A 22,400-nucleotide genomic window follows, 5' to 3' on the forward strand; every position below is an offset into this window, starting at 1 on the left:
GGCCCTACTGCTGGTGTTCATGACCTTGTGAAGATCGAAATGTCGACAAGTCTCAGCCGAGCGATCAAAGTGTTCCGGCCAGCACCATGTAATGCGGGTGAACTTCAAAAAGCCTTGCATACCTTCATCATGCATATGCACAACACCGATCTAGCTTCCTTTGGCGAGATCAAAATTCGTCCTGGTATCCAGGCAACAGTTTTCCTACCTCCGCTCTCCGCCGGGTCAGCGCCTGGAAGCCGTCAATCGTGTGTCATCTATGAGGTCGATGAGGAGGCACTGGTACCGGACGCCAGTAGCACTACAGTGCAGACCAATCGGGACAGGCCAGCAGAACCCCTCCCTGCCACTCACGTTGAAAGTCACGCATGTATGGGCGGCATGTCTTCAACTGATTCGCATCTCAGCACAGACGAGGCTGCTCCGTATCTGGACCTTGGGACAGCTGCAGTTGGAAAGTTCCGCAGAAGAACCACTGCCCTGCCCTCACCTCCCTCACATCGCAATGCAGTTGGGATTGTCAGTAGACCATCTAATCAAATGCCTGCGTCCCCGACTTTTCCCTCGCAAGAAGCACCCCAGCTACCACCGAGGTCGCCTACATGTTCAAGAGGCCGGATGAAATCTCCATAGATGCCTCAAGTTTTGGATCAGGACAAGCTCCAAAAATAGCCGGTCTCCGGCAATTGGGTTCATCACGCGAATATGCCTCTTGATTATCTATGACCATAATTATATTCTCCCGTTATTTTTCACACTACTTTCACTACTTTTTTTCCACTTCAATGGATATGCTGGGCGATGAATCTTATAGTAGTACTTAGTATTATAATCTGTTGAATCCACCACAGCATTGAGAATTATGAAATTGAATACTTTGAATTAGTACCAATTTCTCAGATTATACCGTGAAATTCAGGATCAAATGGAGTCGTGTGGTTTATCCAAAAGCTGGTCGTGTGTATGATGGCTACGCCACTCACTCACTGCAATCCTACTTCCATGACGTTCGGTATGTCACAGCTGTACGGAGTGGGATAGATGACTCAACACAACAATAAATGTGCCTATTATTGTTATTAGAGCCGTCAGATGAGAAAACAGACCTTATCACAAAAAAGTCATATTTTTGTTTGTGGTACTATCTGATTGCCAGGAGCACTTGGAATCGTATGCAGAAAACTAAAGTTGATCTGGACCAGGGTATTAATTTATTATTATGTGTCTACGGGACCAGTGACTCGCTCTAGGGCGAGGTTGGCAGAGTCTTTATCGTCTCCATCGTTGTCGTCATCGTCGTCGTCAGCATCCTCCTCATCTCCCTCCTCCTCTTCATCAACATCAACAGCCATTGGAACGTCAAAGGGAGCATCATCGCAGCAGGCAGTGCCAGTAACGGACGTGCCTTTGGTACTGACATCTACATCGGCCTCGTCTGGATTGGCAGTAGCGGCAAGGAATGTCAGGTCGGTTTCATTGTCACGTAATTCCAAAGTATGTACTGGTTCTAGTAGCGGTGTTAGGGTGTATGAATCTTCTGTTGCTAACCATCTTGTTCAGAATAGTGATTGTCGTTCTAGTTATACTGATGATTGCTTTTCTGTTTGGCCTCGTTCACGTAGTCAAAGGTATTTGCGTGTATTGGAGTCTATCTACATTTTTACCACCAAGCCGATTTTGTGTAGGCAGAATAAGAATTTGTTTACGTTGAAATTGTTTGTGAATTTAGATCAGTAGTTCTCGTTTGTGGCTGCATGGTTACGTTCTAGTGGTGAATTTATCGCATCTGTTGTCATCTGATATCGTTGATTGATGTAATGTTTCTTTCGGCTCTCATTTTCTCGTGCTAGTTAGAGTCTAAAATTTTACTTGCATTGTGCGTATATATATTGAGTTAAGAGCTATTGTTGATTTGCCAGTAATCCTTTGATGAGATGGCGACGAAAACGTTTAGGAACAAGCTTCTTTATTTACATGAAAACAAGTTTTGCTAATGGTGTTTGTACTGAGTGCGCAGCTTACTCTATTTATTGGGTTGATTACATTTTTATCTCCACGTAAGCTTTTTACGAAGTAGTGGTTGCGACTTCGGCGATGATTTGTAAGAAAGGGTTTGCTCCCCACACCGTAAGCTTTTTAATTATTATTATTATTATTATTATTATTTGAAACTCGGGTATTGAGCCAATAATAAATGTAGAAAGGAAAAAGGACATAATGGAGTCGAGTTAAGAGTAACTCTCTACCACTGTAACTAGATACTGTATAAAGTCAGAAAGTGCAACAACTAAGCACAAAACTGACAGAGTACTGAGACATTCGACGTCCTGATACCTAGCTTCGACACATTTCCGTAGCGCTAACCGACAGCCTTCCGACTCGGAAGGTTCAAGGTTATGGAGAGACCGAAGAGGGGAAGGTAAGCGCAACGAAAATGAGCACAAGCTACAGTCCCAACGGGACAAAGAATTTCGATTGTTACTGGACGATGAAGAGACCAGTAGGATACTTGACAAAGCGGTCTAACTACAATTCAAAGCAGCAGAGCTGGACACCACCCAATTTGTTTTGTAGTCAACTAGTCCATCACAATGTAATGCATGGGGCGTACTGAAGGAGTTTGGCGTTCGGCTTGTACAATTCGTTTTCGCAAAGCTTCCCCCTTCTGTACTTATCTTTGATATTACTGAGCCACCCAAGTTGGGTGGTGTGCTGCTTTGCTGCTTCTAATTATATGGGGATTATCCCCCACAGGCTACCAACCGATGGCTACAGTCCTTTTATGGGTGCGTGACCTGTGGATTTCCTGTCCATTCGAAAGCATCCGCGCAGCATGCTGTCTGATGTCTCCGAATCTCAATTCAACACATCCTTCACTTATCTTTGATATTACTGAGCCACCCAAGTTGGGTGGTGTGCTGCTTTGCTGCTTCTAATTATATGGGGATTATCCCCCACAGGCTACCAACCGATGGCTACAGTCCTTTTATGGGTGCGTGACCTGTGGATTTCCTGTCCATTCGAAAGCATCCGCGCAGCATGCTGTCTGATGTCTCCGAATCTCAATTCAACACATCCTTTAACTCAACACATCCGCTGTCCTCAGCCTTTCAGAAGCCTTTTTGTCACAGGTTCAGGATGCGAACTTCCATGACCTGGGAACATATAAAGTCAATCTCCTATTATTTTGATTTCACAACTGTAGGAACGTAAGATCCTCCTAGCAGCAAGGCATCCGTATTAGACAGTTTTTCTTCGAGTTGATTATACCTATTACATGTGCACAGTGAAACACTCTTTTCCTCTCACCATTATCAGATGGATGATTCACTGGCTTCGCAGTTCAAAGGACTTCAAGTTCAGTCAGGATAAGAGGCCCGGTGTGGCGCGACTAGCTCAACTAGAACCGACTCTTTTTGATCTCACTTACTTCGACAGTAGCGATAGACGCTCACATCAGGGTGAGAAGAGGGTTGCGATTGGCCAGGACATGGTATGAAATTTAGCACCAATGAATATGACGAGTTTGGATGAATACGTTCATGGTGTTTCTTTCCCGGACCATGTCCAGGTGATTGACTGTAAAGGTAATCGACTGGAGCGAAATGGGAACGAGTTTGGTTTACAGGGATGCGAATTGATAGCCCTCGGTTTGAAAAAGGAGGATATGTTGGAGATTCACGATGAGGCAAGCAAGATCGAGCTTGCCACAACCGGCTTTGAGAAAACCCAGCAGTTTAGTATTCTCTCACCCGAACCACGTTTCGACGGTGTTACATTCGGAGGCGTTGAGGATATCTTGACCTTGGCTGAGACTGATCGACCAGCGTACGTAATGGCACAAAATGGATGGATGTCCAACAGAGATGATTGTTCTGTGTATGCGGGTGATGTTTTCCGAGTTGGAACTCGTATAAGCAAGACTTCAACCGGAGAGCTATGCGTTGCATGGGAGCGATGCTATTTCACGACAAGCGATGCACCTATGCAGTGGAGTGTTCTCCGTAAGGCCGAGTCGCGTCCAACCCAGCTAGGGTTTTCTGCTCGCTGTGGTTTCATAGCAAGCGCCGAACACACATCTTACACGGTGCTTGCATTGGAAGAGCTCGTACGCAACAAGAAACTCAGGTTCCCCGTGCGACTGCAGGAAATACACACAAACCATGGTAGCACAGTGAGTGGAAAAAAGTACTGTCTCAAAGGTACCAAGACGGTGGAATGGCTACTTGCTCTGTGCCACGAACCCAACACCTCTCATGGTTACACGCCAGTGAGGATCCAGATGTCAACATCTCTCAGTCGCGGTATCAAAGTTTGCAGACCCAGGCAGTCGGATCCGAGCAAACTCCACCGTTCCCTCCAAACTTACATCCTGCAATCCGCCGACCTGAAGTCCGTTGAGGAGATAAGAGTTTGGGCTGAAACAACAGTGAGACTATCTCTTCCGCCACCTTCGCCAGTGCCTAGTCGTGGTCAATCACCGATACTCTGGGAAGAGTACGAGCAGCTACAGACCACGAGAGCTAATAATCATCCATCGCATATCGATCACGGCAGACGATCTCTACCTGCACGCCCAAACGCTATGGCTTTGCGCCGTAAGTCTTTACCCGGTCCTCAGCAGAGCACAACCGAATCAGATCCCTACCTGGTTCTCGGGCCTCGTACGGATGGCAGGCTGAGAGCTGACCCGACCCGTGGCGTCTCCACCTCACCGCAGCGTAATCTGACCAGAGGCTCCCAACAACTTCCAGTTCCTGCTTCTGCAGCTACGGAGTATCTCTCTCAGAACCCACCGAAACTACCTCCACGCTCACCTACCCTGTCAAAAAGCCGTAAAGCAGGCGCACCCCCATCACCGGGCGATGTGTTCGTGGACGCATGAGCAAATTGCAAGCAGCAAAAATGGTCATCAAAACGTTCAAAAGCCCCTGTTATTTACAGTACATGGATACTCTTTTCACACAGATTATCGATAATAATTATTTCACTTTGCACGTGTAATATCTTTCCTGATATAATTATATTTACACGGTAAAACCTGGTGAGCGACCTCTGGGTTTAGCGACCACCTGATCTTACCGACCGTTCTTCCAATGCACGGACAGTTCTACACAGACACTGTGCGACCTGGTTCTAAAGATCACCTGGCTTTAACGACCTCTTCTGCTTGCACCGTGGGGTGTTCGCTTAAACCAGGTTATACTGTCCATGTGTTTTCATATCGGACTTGTCAGTGAACACACACGACAGCCATATGTCACGTCAAGGAAGGATGTTTCTTGAACAATAGAGAGAGAGAGAGAGAGAGAGAGAGAGAGAGAGAGAGAGAGAGAGAGAGAGAGAGAGAGAGAGAGAGAGAGAGAGAGAGAGAGAGAGAGAGAGAGAGAGAGAGAGAGAGAGAGAGAGAGAGAGAGAGAGAGAGAGAGAGAGAGGGAGAATGAGAGAAAGACAAATGAAAGAGGGAGATGGACGGGGTGAGAGACGTATCTCATGACAGCGGTTAGCTAATGCTGGTTTAAAACTTTGCTGTAGAATTTTTTCTTTGTTTCTCTCAGAAAATATAAGCGCTGGAGATGCTAACAAACACCCTGACAACTCACTGAATGCAACTTTCTCTCGCTTCATGGCCACGAATGTTGTGGAACGTAATGGCCACTCTAAGTCATTATTGTATCGACGTCAAGCTGTACATACACCATGTCCAGATTAGGAATCAATCCTTCACACTTGCCCTGGCACTTCATTTGAAGATGACCATTCTGTTTATCTACCTTTAGTTTAAAGAGTCATCACAGATCAATGCACTTAACTAGTGGGATTGCCTCTGACCCTGCAGAGAGCCTTGACAGAATTAGATTACGACTAGTTGTCTGACTCTTGCATCAATCTAAGAATGGCTCTTCTGTGACCTACTAATCATTGGCTATCTTGACTACCACCACCAACATAACGGCCATAGACGATACGTACATCAGGGGATATACATATATCACATAATTTAAAGGCCCATGCGTGGAGGTTCTGAGATGAGGTTTCCACAATGCCACGTCTAAGACGCCAATGGGGACGGTGATGGTAGATCCCCCCGTTTTTGAATAAATGATTGGTTTTCTCATTGTAGTATACTGAACAAGAACGCATATCTAGCTCGTGTTGGAGATCACATGATGCAGACGGTACAGTTCTCCAAGATCCAGTGTGGCCAAAACATACGGTGGTGTAGCGGCTACCCTGCAGTCACTCATGCTGGCATGCAGAACACTCGCCACAGATTTTTAGATTCCCAGTGTAAATCAATGAACTTGTCTAGTTCATGAGGAACTCAGGAGTGAAAACATAATTCTTGAATATGGTGTACAATTCAATGTTTTACACAGCATCGGACTCTGCCCCCCCCCCCCCCCCAACCGAAGAAATGAGCCAACGCCCTGAGAATGACGACACGGAGGAGGTTTGAGAAAAAAATGCTGGTATGAACATGTACATGTAAGATGAGAAGAAAAAAAACATTGAAACACCAAAAGTAGAAAAAAATGTGAGATTCCAAATGCCTATCGTTCTGTTGACACCGCCAATATGGAAGATTGTTCTTCCGAATCACATCCAGGTGGTAATAAAGATCGGGAGGGCCGCGCAAGCACATAATGCATGATCGTAGCAATGAATGTATTCAATTAATCTTTTCGTGAAAAGAAAGGATCCACTACGGATACCAGGACAAATATCGAATAGGCGATTGCCTGAAGCTTGAAGTAATCCAATACAGAATGTGTGTTGCAATATGCATCCAAATGGAGGAGAGCCACATGGCAACATGTTGTCATTCAATGTTAGTACAGAAGACCAGATACTCCTCCATTCCTCTCTTCATAGTTATTAGTGTCTTAGTACCAATAATGCGTATCTAGGCTTTTCTTGCTTTGAGTCTAATTGTGACGCATGAACAAGACCTTTTTGCGCTTGAACGTATATGGTGCTGCTGCGTGGATTTAGGATTGTGAGCGCCAATATAGCAAAAGTGGATAATACTAACTAAAAAGAGAAACATTACAGGCCTATTTACAACGCATACCGTTTTCGTGTTGTTGAAGATCTGTCAAGTGCATGGTCACACAACATAATTTAGAGACGACCCTCTTGTTGATCACGGATGTTATCAACTAAGAGTGGGTCTCTGATGTCGCCTATCAAGTTAGCCAAAGCTGATTCGTCCAGGTGTGATTCGTTTCTCTCCCGTCCACGTCCCCTCTGCCAATGCTGCCAGATGCGGCGAGCGGAGAGGATCCTGAATCTTCCGTAGCCTCCCTCCTTGGCTAGACATTGTCTGTGGAGGAGTGCTGTCAGCACCAACGCAGTCGGCGTAAGGAAGAGTGCCCCACTGACCCATAGCACATAGTTTTCGGTCATCTGCGACGCGTACATGACAATTTGGAGTACTGCGATACCGATGGAAATGCAGAGCATGAACGACTCCCATATATTGTAGCCGACACCCGCAAAATCACCCTTCCGAAGAGGACTGAACAATGAAGCAGAAAGATCACACAAACTGAAATAATAAAGTCATGCAGCACAGAAGATGATAGAATTCACTTCGTCTGTTCCATCGTCTAGCACGTCTACATAATTGCACGCAGACACTTGTTTGGTTGCGACAAGGAATGACAATCGCCAGTCGCGAGTTTGGTTGGTTGGTTGGTTTTTATTTCACTTCGCACATTCAAACGGGATGACGACCCAATAAAATGACGGCGAAGGCTTAGCCTAGAAGTGGCTATGGAAGAACATAGTAAAAGCTATGGAAGCACATAGTAAGAGAATAGGATACTAATAACTGCGGGTAAACGGGGGGAGAGAGAGAATACGATGTATCTGTGATACTACGTGCGGGTTACTGAACTGCACGAGGAGGGAGAGCAGAGCGATCAGCAGCAACTCGAACTACTCCCTACAGGCGTATGGTACACATGCATGCTTAAACTCAGGTAGCCGGGTAATTGTGCGGACCTCACCAGGGAGAGCGTTCCACAGCAGAGCACCAGCAACAGAAAATCTCCGCTGACCGCGGCGGCTACGGTTTGCCTGGCTTAGTAGGCCATTTGACTGCTGATGGCGGGTAGGGGTGCCTTGTGCCGGGGTCAGAAGCTGGGCGAGCACAGGGCTGGTGCGGGCGTGGATGCACCGCCAGATGGTGATCAATATTTTCTGCCTGTAGAGCTCGCTGACACGGTACAGGGAGTGAGCAGTGAGCAGCGGCTGCATGGCTGTCCGGGGCGGGTTGCCATCGATACAGCGGGTGGCTCTGTTTTGCGTGGTTTGCAGTCGTTTCAGTTGACCCTCTCGCATTGCGGCTGAAAAACAGCAGGAGCCATAAAGCAAGTCGGGCATTATGACCGCCTTCACATACACCTGACGAGAGCGTCTTGATAGGCTTCGGCGTGCCCGCCACAAGGCGCCAATTTTCTTGGCAACCTTGGTGACCACATAGTTTACATGGGTGTCCCAATCTAGGCGATTGTCAAGGTGAACGCCGAGGTAGCGCGCAGAAGACGCTGAGGGGAGGAGACAGTCGCCGCTTTTGACTGTTACTTCCTGTACATGCTGCTGGGGAGAGATAGTCAGAACCTGGCTCTTGGTGGCGTTCAAGATGAGGCCTCGGGACTTCAGCCAACCGGCCAGAGCAGTTGCCGCTGTGGTGAGGGTTCTGGACGCTTCCGCCGATGAGGCCTGGGAGTCGTACAGGGCTATGTCATCTGCAAATTGTACACTTGGCACAGGCGAGGAAACCAAAGGGACATCGCGTGTGTATATACTGAAGAGGACAGGGCCGAGAACAGAGCCTTGGGGCACTCCGCAGGTGCAAGCCAGAGCAGGGCTGGTTGAAGGCGAGATGAGGATCTGCTGCTTGCGGCCGGACAAGTAGTCGACGAACCAACTAAGGGCTTTTCCAGAAATTCCAACCGCAAGGAGGTCTTGAATTAACTTGTCGTGGTGCACTTTATCAAAAGCCTTCGACATGTCTAGTAGGCACAGCCCTGTGGTCTTGCCACTGTCTCTCGCCTTCTGCAGATTATCAGTCAGCACACAGAGGGCGTCTTCCGTGGAACATTTCTTGCGGAAGGCAAATTGTGTTTCGGGTAATGCCTTGGTCAAGTCCAAATGACGAACTAGCTGGTGTTGCACTACCCTCTCCAGCAACTTGGACACTATTGGGAGAAGGGATACAGGTCTATAGTTGGTGGGGACTGATGGGTCACCGGCCTTGTACAGTGGGACGACAGACGCCAATTTAAATGCGGATGGAATGGTTCCAGTCCTCAGCGAGGTGCAGAACAGCACAGCAAGAGAATATGAAAGCAAGTCAGCACACTGCTGTAGCAGAGAGCCCGGTATGCCGTCACTACCTGTGGCTTTCCGCGCATCCAACTTCTCAAGGAGACGTCGGACGTCAGCAGGAGTCACAGGATCAAGTTCGGTCAAGGAGACGGGTCCAGCGGGACCGTGCGGGGTACAGAGTTGTTCAGGACGGTTGGGATCGGTGACAATGGAGTGGAACGTGTCGGCCACCTCGCTGATGCTACAACTAGGATCTTGGCGGCGACGTGAACGCCCAGTGACTGCATTTAGAATGGCCCAAGACTTCCTAGGGTTGGCCACATTTTCTTCGCACTGACGGGAGAAGTACTCGTTTCGCTTGCGCCGATACGCGTTCCGAGCAGTGCTACGTGCTTGTTTAAACTCTGCATACAGTGTGCCGTTTGTCCGATCCTTCCGCCAACGGCTGTGCAGCCGCCGTTTACGCTGTTCGAGCTGGTGCAGCTCTCTGTCAGACCAGGGAGGTATCGCCCTCCGGGAAGGCTTAGAGTTGTGCAGCGGGGCATGCTTGTCCAAAACGTACAGGAACTTAGTGTGCCACTCGCGAGTGAACCCAAACACAGCCATTACATGATCACGTAATGGCCATTAAGCAGGATCGTCCCCTCCACACTCGCGGAGGGTACAGTATCAGGTTGAGAAAACCCCACTAACTAATCATGGCATTATCAAGTTTCAAGAGTGGATTTACAAGAATTATGACACTTATGACCAGGCCAATATGTCAACTTCTACAATTTTCACCTCACTACACTATTTGGCCTAGACACAATATTGGCCACTCACCAAACTTGGCTATTGCCCTCCTCTTCCTCAATTTCACATGGCGTTTTCTTCTGGCCCTAATATTTTCCTGTCGGTGCAACCAGCTAGCAATGAGACAGAGACCCATGGTCGAGTAATCTGGTCGGATCTCATGACCGCTACCGTTCTTCACTATAATAATTCGTATGGTTGAAGGCTGTGCAAAATATTCATTAGTTTGTGAGGAAGTTGGAAATGGGGAACGGTCTGAAGAAAACCTTGACTCGAACCAGGGACCCTCGCTTATGACCAGCGATCCCCTACCACTAAGCCATGGTGTACTTGACACCCAAGCAACGACAGTTCAACATTAGTCTTGTAACACGGATCAAAAAAGAAAGAAATATACGTACCGAACTGTGCTATGCACCACTAGAAGCAGCAGAAGGAATCCAGATGTCACCAACAGTCTGGTCACCGCGCTCGAAAACGGTAGTGATCCAAGCAGGCCAATGGCAATACGCCTCAACAGGTTCACAGCTGACCACCAGCGGCACTCATCAGTGTACATGCAGCACGCCTCGTCCACGAAACCCTTCAACATGATATGACCATGTGTTCGTCGAATGAGTAATAGCAACGGCGGTGGCAGGATAACTATGGCCAGGATGGCGACTGCTGCCAGGACATAGCCTAGATGCGGTGACACATAGCAGTCTACGGAACCATCCATGACCAGCACCTGCCTGTCGTTGATTTTCACACACCAGAACACACTGAGAGCTGTGAAGGTGAGCATAAAGTAGCTGTAGACCAGAACAAACCACATGACCCGCACTAGTTTCATGTGGCTCTGTAGTCTTGCCAATCGAGTTCCAAGGTAGTTGTACGATCGTGCAATGCGTATAGCCAGGAAGATGAGAAGAAGTGTGATTGGTTGGATGAGGAGTAGAGTGCTGACTTGAAGTCGATTTGGATCCTCTTTGAGACACACGTGTCCTAGTCCGAAAGTCAACACGGTGTAGATGCTGCTGTAGACGAATCTAACTTCGTTCGGGAAGATATACCAAGACGTCTGAACAAAAACCAAAAGATGCAGAAACTATGATAGGCTCTTGTTTCAACAAACATAATATCACGGATCCATTCCGAATACAGTAGATCACTGATACGTGGCTTGATAAAACGGTCTGTGATCACCACCCAATCCACTAGCATCATCATACACATTGCTGCAGATTGGTAGGTTCAGTACGCCTCTACTGAAAACCTATTCCACTTCAAGACACACGTACATGTACATATCTATTCAGTATTTGGCTGGATGTTCACTCTTTTAAAGCACTGAAAAGTTTCGAGGCTGCGGATATCATCCACCAACCTGCTGCCTGCAGATGTCATGCTCTTCGTTTCTCTGATAAAAACTGCATCAACGGCAGTTGTACATACTGGTAAGCATGTAAGTATTAGTTTCATTCTGTGCAAACATATTTCAAAATCTGATAGTCGCCAAGACCACCTGCACAAAGAACAGCCAGCTATCCAGAACTGGTGAAAGGCCAACATTGAAGTAGAAGAGCAGGATTGATGTAAGGACTGTCATCACCACGACGGCTATGACGTAACCCCAAAGTGGGATAGATGACGTCATAGAGCAATCGACACATTGCTGCCAAACAAAATATACATATAAGAGGCAAGTAGAAGTCCAAGATTCGGCAAGAGGGAGGTTTGAGTAAACGACTAAACGTAATGCAGTATTTGTCATTAAGGGTTAACAAACATTGCATACCTTACTGGCACGATTAGAGCCCTTTCTTGAATAGTGCCACAGTCTCTAACAGCCAGTGAAAAATAAAGTCCTTTCTTGAGTATTGGCTCCCCCTCCCTCCCCCCCCCCCCCCACCCCACCCCTAGGCTTGTAACAAGCGCATGAGCAAGTTTGGTGTTCTTTTGCTAATGTTCTTATCCATGTCTTTGCACTGGTGGCTTCAAGATCCAAATCGCAGTTCTTGTTGCCCTTTCTGTTTCTCGTGATAGTTTACAGTGGTACACTTTAGGCTCTGTTTTCCTTCGCCTTCTTTGTTTTATGCTGGATGACGTAAATGTACAAGCACTGAAAAAATAGTGCCCTCACTTGAATACTGATCTTTCTTGAACAGTGCCCTCTCTTCAATAGTGCCCCGTCTGTGCTGGACATTAAAAAATAACGCCCCAGGGGCCCTAATTGCGCGAGTACGGTTACTGGCAAAGCAAGCTTTGTTTGCAACACACCGGACGGAGAGCTGAACCTGAACGCATCAGTGTCACCTGAACAGTTTTAGGCCATGCTACTATTCTTACCGCTAATGCTAGCTTCAGTTTTGTACCGGCTCTGCATTCTCCACACAAGATACCCGCGGCATTACCAACACAAGCTGGCGTTCCCGATCCATTGTAGAGCCACGCACTACTCTTGCAGAGGCCATTCGTGCACTGTGCAATACCGAACGGATAATTGACGAATGATCCATAAGCCTGCGTCTCTTTGAACGTGATGTTTGAAGTGTTACTCTCCGTTTCAAATACCACATCTTCACCCGTAGATCTCCAATCAAGAGGTTCCTTTTCTGAGTCGAGACGGCTATTGGTTGCGACGTTACCGGCCCAATAGCCCGGTTTCATGTGCACAAAACGACCCTTGCTGCAATGCCTTATCGCCGTAGAGTTCATACAGTAGCACACTTTAGTCAGTGGAGTCAGTGGCTGGTATTGTATGGTCACCTGATGTACAATAACAATAATTCAAGAAAACACAATACGATATGTGATATTTATAAATGCAAAAGACTCTCCTCCTTCGCTCTCAGCAGGCACGTTGCTACCCTCGGTAGCCATTGCACACCAAGACATCGAAACAACAAAGTGGTTATGAGTTTTGATCTCACGCTAAGTACCTGTACGACTCCATCAGGATAGGATCTGATGACAATGTCCTCAGAGCCACAGGGGCCAACCCTTTTTATGCGGCAGGAATATAATTACAACAAAAAGCGAATGAATGATTTACCCAAAAGTTAGTGAACTACGTCAAGATCAGAAAGGAAATAGCCCGCATTCTCGGCCGCAGCCACGCCACATACACACACACACAAACACACAAACACACATTCACACACACACACACACACACAGAAACACGCACACACACGAAAACATGCACTTGGAGCCAAACATATCGAATTATTGTTTCATTATTACTGTTGGATGCCTTACCGCTACAATAGGGCCATGAAAGCCTCCAAAACAGGGCCGCAACTCAAATGGAACATCCAAGTAGAATCCATCTTTAGACTTCTTTTCTTTGGCAGTATCATCCAACAACCTGAAACGGAAGTGTCCTCGTGCTCCTGGTTCCCCGCCAAGTGCTATGCCGGTGAGAGGCGAGCTGGATATGAAGTACATCTCTCCCAGGTGCTCATACTTACCTCTCTCTCCTCCTCCATAGCGTAGCATGTGAACATCATCCTCACTGATAATCTGCAATGTTTGGCAGTACACATGCATATAAAAGAATTCATGCACACCTCAATCTGCTAGTCCAACATATCAACGGCCCTTCATTACATAATGTAAAACCACACTGCAGTACATAAATAATACATAAGAATTATTATAGTGCATTGCAAACTCTATTTCGAGACAAACGCGAAAGGTTGTATTGGAGATCGACCCAACTTCTACTATGAGAGGCATAACGGGTGCTTTTAGTGAAGTTAGTGCTCGCGTCGTATTTGGAGAAAGGTGAAGAGAGCGTCGAAAGACACACTGTCGTGAAAGTGACGGAAACAAGCAGTTGCTTTTCAAGAGTCGTCACTAACACCCATATTTTCTCCTGTCACAATCACCCGCAGTGCGCTCCTAGAGCCTGGAGGTGAGGTGGCCATATCTTGCTTGTCAGAACTTTCACCTAGATAGAGCATTAGATGCACTTTGCGTGATGGTCTGCCATTGAACGCCTTACAAAAAGGTGCTATATGGAGCCTTCAAATCATCATAAGTGGATGAGACGGTTTAAAATAGGACCGATTTGACAGCAAAATTGTGTAGACCCAGACGGATCATCATTGTGGATTGGTCACTCGAAATAATTATGTTTGTGGGAGGAAGCTGGCATATTGAGGTTTGCTTTGAGGCCAAAGTGGTTCGAACTGATCGACTCCTCTGCCAGATTATTCATTTCAATTTCTGGTGTCACCGAAGTGGCTTCAAACAGGAACAGTTTTGGAGTCCACATCGTATTCACACTGACTTCTCAAATTCGGTAATTGCTATCGCTCCACGACGCCCAGTACAGAGAAGCAATAAGCTTTGTGTTTACTTCCATTAGTTTTCATTAAAGTGCGACAAAAAGTTGATTTTTCGAAAAACGTTCAACTCAAGTCGCAGTGCGTAACAACACGTCAAAATCCCACCATCTGCTTGTTATGGCGCTTCCAGTCATCGCGGAACACTGAGCTTTTGGCTTGAAGTAAAACACATCGTAGTCTCACTGTAACATTATTATGTTTTCTAATCAAAAGACCAAGAGAGAAAGTGAATACTGAGCCCGGTCCTGTTTGCGACGTGTATCCGATTTGAAACCATCTCCTTTACAGGGTTTGCCATTTTTTGTACAGAATACCCCCCCCCCCATTTTCAGAGCTCAGGAAAAGAAAACAACCTAATAATCCTGCCAAACTAAACCTTACCTGAACTTTCATTCGAGAGCTAGTCGTAGACAGTAAGTCATCATAGGTGCGGATATTGACAGCAATATGCTCTCCTGGCGCTGGATATAACGTAATACGTGAGAGGATCCGTCCAGATCCTTTTCCCGGTGAAGAGCTCCAGTGAATGCCGCTAAAATGCGACCATGGTGCCAAGATAAGTGACCCAGAAATGATAACGTTGCTGAGGTCCCTAACATTGTTGCCGCCCATTCGCTCGGCAAGGAGTTGAAGTGCGCTGTCGGATTGTCCTGCACACAATCTAAAGAGGAAAGGGTGTATAAACGTGCATAAATTCCGTGCGGCGTTTCTTTCTACAAAATCCACATATCTCCAGACACTGGGGTGATTATGGAGTGTGGTGGTGGGGCCCATTAAGCTCCACCGACCAGAGGTCTCAGCTTCATAGCTCCATGTGTGAAAGGATTTCTGTAGTAAGCTGGAAAATCTTTGTTAGAACGACTTCGATGTATTTTACGCATTGGATAACTTCCGATGGTGTGTACTATTGCGTGTTTCCTCGAAAGATCTTTGAGGGTGGGCTTAGTATGGATGACAATGTCGCACCAGAACCGCACTTTATTTGTGACATTCAATATTCGATTCCCATAAAACGTAGTTACCTTTTCATTATGTCAGTTTCCTGCAACATTTTCATACTACACTGATTTCTCTTGTAGAACCAGATGTTACCGAGATGCTTGTAGCACTCCGTACTTGATTGTCCCAGCAGAATCCACGCGGTGCTGAGGTTTAACATTTTGCCGAGAGCATTGTTCGGGTTAGTTACGGCAAAAATAGAGGAGTTACTAACAGCGCACTGGTGCCATTGGTCTATGCTTGTATCGTCATTGTTCAGTGGATTTGTATCAACCAAAGTGGCACCGAATGCTGCACAAGACCCATTACGTCTTGAACCCCTCTGGTAGCTCTTGGGCGCGGGTCGTTTGTCGAGGAGAACAATAGGATCGGCTTGGATGTAGCATTTATTTCGGGAGTTCAGCTGGAGAGGCATAAGCAACACACTGACATAATTAGTCACAACAGTTCTTGATGGTTTTAACAAATATATCTACCGAAGCTATTGCCTTCAAACTGAGATTCTTCTTAGTGCGTCTTCACAGAAATTGATCAAGAAGTAAGCATCAAGATGTACGGGGCAGAAAATATCGTCATTTTTGTGTAAATATTAACCACTTGAAGGTTGAAGGTGTATGAAATGAATCGTCTTCCTCTTTTCTCTTTTCCCTCTCATTCGGAAAAGTAGTTTTTAGTTAACCGAGGTTGTTTAAACTTGTCACCCCCCCCCCTTCATCTCATTCTCGCTATTGGCAGTAAGGTGAACCAGCAGATGTTGAATCAATAACAAAAAGAGCAAAAAGAACCATGCAGCTCATTTCATACCACAACCTCTCCATGGGGTCTGTTGGTAGTCTGGTCTATGTCTTACCAAGGGGCTGTGAATCTTCGGATCCAGTGAGCAGTGTCCGATACCCCTGGACTGCTTACGAATACTGGCTCCAACAGTAGACCACCCATAGGACACATTTTGATTCAGTAATTGCTGTAGATTCGCCTACAGACGCATATTGTGGAGGACATAGCAAAAGAAACGAACAGGCAATTTACACATGTCCCTGGCACTGACCATGATATTCTGTGGAGAGTAGTTTTGCGAGGGAATTGGTCTTTTGCAAACGTTTCCAGTTTAGGCGTAGATGTGCTCTTCGCAATGCAGTGCTCTATTCTTTCTTAGTTTCACACCTTGCTCAATTCGATGCGCCCATCTTCTTCAGTAAACGCTATTGCATAAATAGGACCGATTGCCATTTGTACAGATCCACGAAATCCCGTAGAATCCTGTAGGGTGTTCAATGTGTGCTATGCATGCGCATTTGACCTTTTTAGCGTCTTAATTCAATGATCAGCGATCGCTTTTCCAGCTGCTTCACTTTGGTTAGAACTAATGACTAGCTATATCTTTGTCAGAAAAAGGTTTTCGTATGAAATGCCTCCAGGCCCCATTTCTTAGTGGAAATAGCAGAAAACACAATAGGGTCCTGCACATTCAACACCCTACCGGGTCTACGGGATTTCGTGGATCTGTACAAATGGCAATCGGTCACTGTCACCTTCTCGGATGCGCTTTTTTGTACATGCACGTAAAACAGCTGTCAGAGTAAAAGTTAGCGTAAGTACCTGTAACCCCTCGTTGTTGGAATTTCTGTAGTGTGTAATGGCTACTGAGGGAAACAGCTTGTAGGCTGAAGACCGCATGAAGAAGAGTAGAGGACCATTGTGCAGATAGTATGGAATCACCGAATGGTGTCGCTGGCCACTTCATAGTTATCAATGTGCTTCTAATAGGGGATTCACACACACACTGGTAAAACCACGGTTATGGGAAATTTGTTATGGAAAATATGGTGCTTGGGGAAAGGAAGAACATGTTGGGAAAAAATTGGCAAAGTCGTAGCCGTGGGTCTCAGGGCGTTTGTCAAGGCAAAAATCCCATGGCTATAAGACGCGCATGCGTAGATCTAGTCTTTGGCGAGAACTCTGAACTCTAGTTGTACGAGTGCATTGCAACTTGCATATTCAGACAGTGCGCATTGGAAAATCGTGCATGGCGAATGCAAGATATAGAATGTGCTGCACAATTGCAGTACAGATTATATTATAAAATGCCCCGCCACAAGTTCATAGCCAAACATGCGGCCAAGGGAAAACTGACCACGGGTGTGAACGGCCCCACTCCGTTGACCCAAGGTCCGAACTTTTACCTTGTCCCGTGACCTCAGGTTTCCCCGTGAGTGTGAATCCCGCTTCAAAAGTGACAGTTTTGGCACCAGCACAAACAATGTCGCAACAGCTAGCGAATGATGGCCAATTCCAACCTAAATCCACTGGCTTGGCCCTACTACCCGCGCTACCAGGAAAAGCTAAACTTGTTCTCCATTAACTGCCGCTCCGTTCTCAACAAATCCGCAGAATTGTCGGCTATTGCCGAGATCCACAGACCTGACATTATCTGCCTCAGTGAAACCTGGTTAGCTCCAAGTGGCGCTCTTAGCATCTCTGGATACACCATCTTTCGGCGTGATCGACCTCCTAACGAAAACAAGTCTGGTACCGCCTCCAGGGGATATGGTGGACATGTCCCCTCTCACTGCTGGGACTCTCTTAATTCTGATCTCTCTCATCGTGCCTGGTGATTTCTACGCCCAGGCAACTACCCAACTGTTGACGACGCAGTCGATCGATTTTCAATCGCCCTGGAACACCGAGTTCAACGCCACTTTGTCAAATACCAATCCCAAAAAAACTACCGATCTTACATCAGCTCCCTCTCTGCAACAATCTCATCACCCAATCGTCCTTCTCTCTATCAGTTCATTCGCACCCAGCGTCCCAGTGTCGCTCGCGCCCCAATCCAGTGCTTGATTGATCCTGATGGCAACCGTCAGTCTGAGGCAAAGTCCATTGCGGACAATCTGAACAAACAGTTTGTCTCTCCCGGCCTTCCCGACGATCCGAACTGGATTATCCCGCCCCTGCACCCCGCTCCAGAGCTGCGCGCTCCACTTCTGGAGGTCTTTACAACAACAGGTGTGGTCCGCAAACAAATGAAACATCTTTTAAAGAGCTGAAAATCTCCTGGAAAAGACGGTATTCCAAATGAAATCCGTAAACTGCTGGTGCCTTCCTTGTCGTATCCCCTGTGCTTGCTCTTCAACTTGTCATATCGTGCAGGAGTCTTCCCATCTGCGTGGAAATCTGCTATTGTTGTCCCGATATTTAAGAAAGGACAACGCTCCCAAGCTGTTCATTACAGGCCCATCTCCCTCCTACCAACTATATCGATGGTCTGTGAACGCATCTTGTATGAATCTCTCTACCACCATGTCACCCCTGCCCTCTCCTCTGCAAAATCCGGCTTCGGTCGTGGCGACTCAACTACCAGGATATTTACGGACATCGTAACCTGAAAAAGCATGTAGGTCTTGTCTTTTTTGATCTATCAAAAACGTTCAACAGAGTCTGGCATCGAGGCCTACTTGCTAAGCTCGGTTCTTTTTTTCTAGTACGTGGTACAGCTCTGCAGTGGCTGTCGTCATATTTGTCGTCCCGTCATCAAACTGTCCGTGTCTCTGCTTCCTTGTCCGATCCTTTACCTGTAGTGTCTGGTGTTCCACAGGGGTCCATACTGGGTTCACTCCTTTTCCTAACTTATGTGAACGATCTGCCCTCTCTAGTTCCAGACGTCAGCCTTTTTGCTGATGACACTGCACTGTTGCGCTCTGACAGCTCACCGTCCAACCTCGTTACCTCCATGCAGACCGGCATTAGCTCCACCATAGCATGGACGGGGGCTTGGAAGCTGAGGCCCAATATCGCGAAGACCGAAGCAATGTTCAACAGCCCACCGCCACCCACTCAGCCGTTGCACTTTCCAGGAGCCAATGCTAAAGTTAAAATTGTTCATGAACACAAACAAAGTGGTGTTATATTCGACAGCCATATGTCCTGGTCCCCACAGGTCCAGTCAGTATGCAAGCGAGGTAGTTCCTCCCTTGGAATGTTGCAACCTCACTGCCACCATTAAAATGACCATTGCCGAAAATTGTTTTTTACGTCGTATATTCTAACTATATTTGATTACTGTGACACAGCGTGGTGCGGTCTGTGTCAGGCCCTTGTTCAAACTCTGGAAATATACCAGGGTCTGCTTTGTAAAATCCTGTTGCGCAAAGATCAAACATTTCCCTCCCAATGTCTCTACAGTTTAGCTTCAGTATCTCCCCTTTTAGAGCGACACAAGCAACATCTTTGCATCCTTGTACACATGATCATATTAGACGTGGCCCCCAAACATCTTGCTAAGTATAACTGGTTTGTGTCCACCAGATCAACACGTCATTCATTCTCATTACTCCGTGCCAATACCTCCCTGTTTCTGAAATCTCCTATCGTCTCTGCGTACACTCTCTGGTCTTCCCTGCCAACTAGACTTAAAGCATGCACAGACATTAAGGAGTTCAAGCTTCAGCTTCTTCGTCCGAAATAATCTCACCATTTTCGTCATGACTCCCCTTGCAGTATTCTCTTTGTTTCTCTCCTTATCATTCAGTTCGCTGTGTTTGTCTACCACCCGACTTCTCATATATATTGGCAGTCTTCTGACGAGCCAGGAGATGTTGAATTAATAATATTAATAATAATAATCCCCTATAAAGCGTCGTGAGCACTTAAGGTCTTGCGTTTTCAGCTCATACATATACTTACCGGATTAAGCCATACAATACTGAGGTCACTTTGTTGCACGAATGTGCCAATATCCACGACAGTTTCTAGAATGCCGAAGAGATTGAGTATGCCATTTTGAGAAACGACCGGAGCGCTAATGAATGACTTGCCTCTGCATAATAAATGGAAAAGGAGATGCAATGGGCACCGTTTAGATTATTAGCGAGTAAATTGTATAAAAAAATCAAAGTGGATTTTTCTTCCCATTAATTTCAAAACACGCAGACATGCGAACATCTCTGGACATGATCGGATTTAACCCTAAGCAGCAAGGTTATTTGGAATTATTAATCTGTCTCCTGTCCTCGTTGATCCACGATCGTGACAAAGCGACAAAATTAATGATTCTATACAAGAAGTGACTGCCAGCCACGAATACAACCTGATCGTTTGGTGTTTCGAACCATTGAAGCCTGACAAACAAACTTTCTGTGAAATATATCGATGCTTTTTGGTGCCTAGAGCGAAGACGTCAATAACAGTGGTACTGCTGCTCTTGAGATGGTGTTTGATCATGTTGATCAAGTTGTCCATGTTCTAAGTGTGGTCCAATTCCTATTGCGTGGTGGGCCTGGCCCGTGTTATCTCTCTCTCTTTTCTCTCTCTATTGCTGCCAACAATACAAATATAATTTTGATGCTATTTTCAGTAGGTCCGTAAAATAGCAGTGGCAGATTTGCTTCTTGTTACCAGTCGAAACCAGACGACGCTTGCAAACACCAGCACGAACACTGCACCAGTCGCACTCCACAACAGCTACTTCTGAAGTAGAAGTTGCTCCTTACAAGCTATTTTTCGTTCGAAATAATTATGATGACAGGTACTCATCAGAGGAGAGGCAGATATTGAATGAAATGCGTCAGGATATTAGCGAAATGCTTGTAAACTCAACAAACTATCATGTGTCACAACTCAACATAATAATGATAATTTTAATAATCAAAGCAATGAATAGAGTAAGCTGCGCACTCAGTACAAACGCCATTAGCAAAACTTGTTTCCATGTATAAAAGCTTGTTCCTTGAACGTTTCGTGGCCATCTCATCAGAAGGTTTTTCTGGCAAATCAAAACTGATTCAAAACCCAATAATTATAATATATAAATATATACGTACAATGCAAGTAATGATTTAGACCCTATCTAGCGCGAGAAATGAGAGCTGAAAGAAAATTACACCAATCAACGATATCAGGTGACAACAGATGAAATAAATAATTATTCACCACTATAAAGCAACCATGCAACCAAAAAACGAGAACTACTGACCTAAATTCACAAAATTTTCAATGTAAATTAATTCTTTTTCTGCCTGCACAAGATCGGTTTGGTGGTAAAGATGTAGATACTATAAAACCGGAAAGTCTAACGACCAAAACGTTTAACGTTTTTGTAATTTTGGCATGCTTACGTGCAGAACGTTTAACGATGGCTACCTGGTCATCCATCTGTATGCACATCTTTACACAGACATCTAACGATAACGTTTTTTTCAAACAACGAAAAATAATTGGTCGGTAAAACGTTGTCGAAGTCAAGGACTTGCTTCAATTCGTTCTCAGTAACAATTTCTTCAGATTCGGGCGACAAATTTACCACCAGCTAGAGGGAGTTGCAATGGGCAATAATCTAGCACCACCATTCGCAATATTGTTCATGCACTCTCTGGAAACGCGCCTTCTTGCTGATTTACTGGTTCTGCCTGTGCTGTACAAACGGTGCATTGATGATGTGATCATCCTCTGGACCCACGGTGAGAAACGTCTCTTGGAGCTAATACGGCACTTTAATGCAGGACACGACCGACTCAAGTTCACCTACGAGCTCAGCAGTAGCAAAGGCTGGATTGATTACATGGACGTGACGATTGCCATACAACACCGCACAGTCCATGTCGATTCCGAGACCGAAATGGTCGGAGGAGTGCACTGCGCCTAACCAGCACAGCTCTTGTAGCACCTACTACTCCTTTGTTGTCTTTGTCTCTTTTATTACCCCCATTACTTTGTAGGGATGTGCACGTAGTAAAACAAACAAACAAAAAAAAATACATTCGGGCCAAGATGACGTACAAGCTCTTCCAAAAGCCATGCAATAGTGGATTGCTGATAGACTACGCATCTGCTGTGCCCCATCACATCAAACTTGCCGTTGCCAAGTCTCAAATCTTAAGAGCACAACGTCTGTCTTCCAATGACACCATGTGGAAAGAGAGTGGACAGAAA

The 22,400-nt window shown here is 46.1% G+C and overlaps 1 protein-coding gene across 1 annotated transcript in view; it reads right to left on the reverse strand.

Annotated features, from left to right (window-relative positions):
• Window positions 1-7,393: 7,393 nt before the first annotated feature.
• The window catches only part of LOC135819561 (uncharacterized), a 57,586-nt gene continuing 42,579 nt past the window's right edge, over window positions 7,394-22,400 (reverse strand). Inside the window, exons 1-2 of the transcript XR_010553940.1 lie at window positions 10,165-10,506; window positions 7,394-7,522 (exon numbers count right to left, since the gene is read on the reverse strand). The gene's annotated coding sequence lies outside the window, so the exon portion shown is untranslated. Of the gene's footprint in view, window positions 7,523-10,164 lie in introns of the transcript that reaches the window.

Source organism: Sycon ciliatum, chromosome 6 (assembly GCF_964019385.1).
Source record: "Sycon ciliatum chromosome 6, ocSycCili1.1, whole genome shotgun sequence".
Classification (NCBI taxonomy): domain Eukaryota; kingdom Metazoa; phylum Porifera; class Calcarea; order Leucosolenida; family Sycettidae; genus Sycon; species Sycon ciliatum.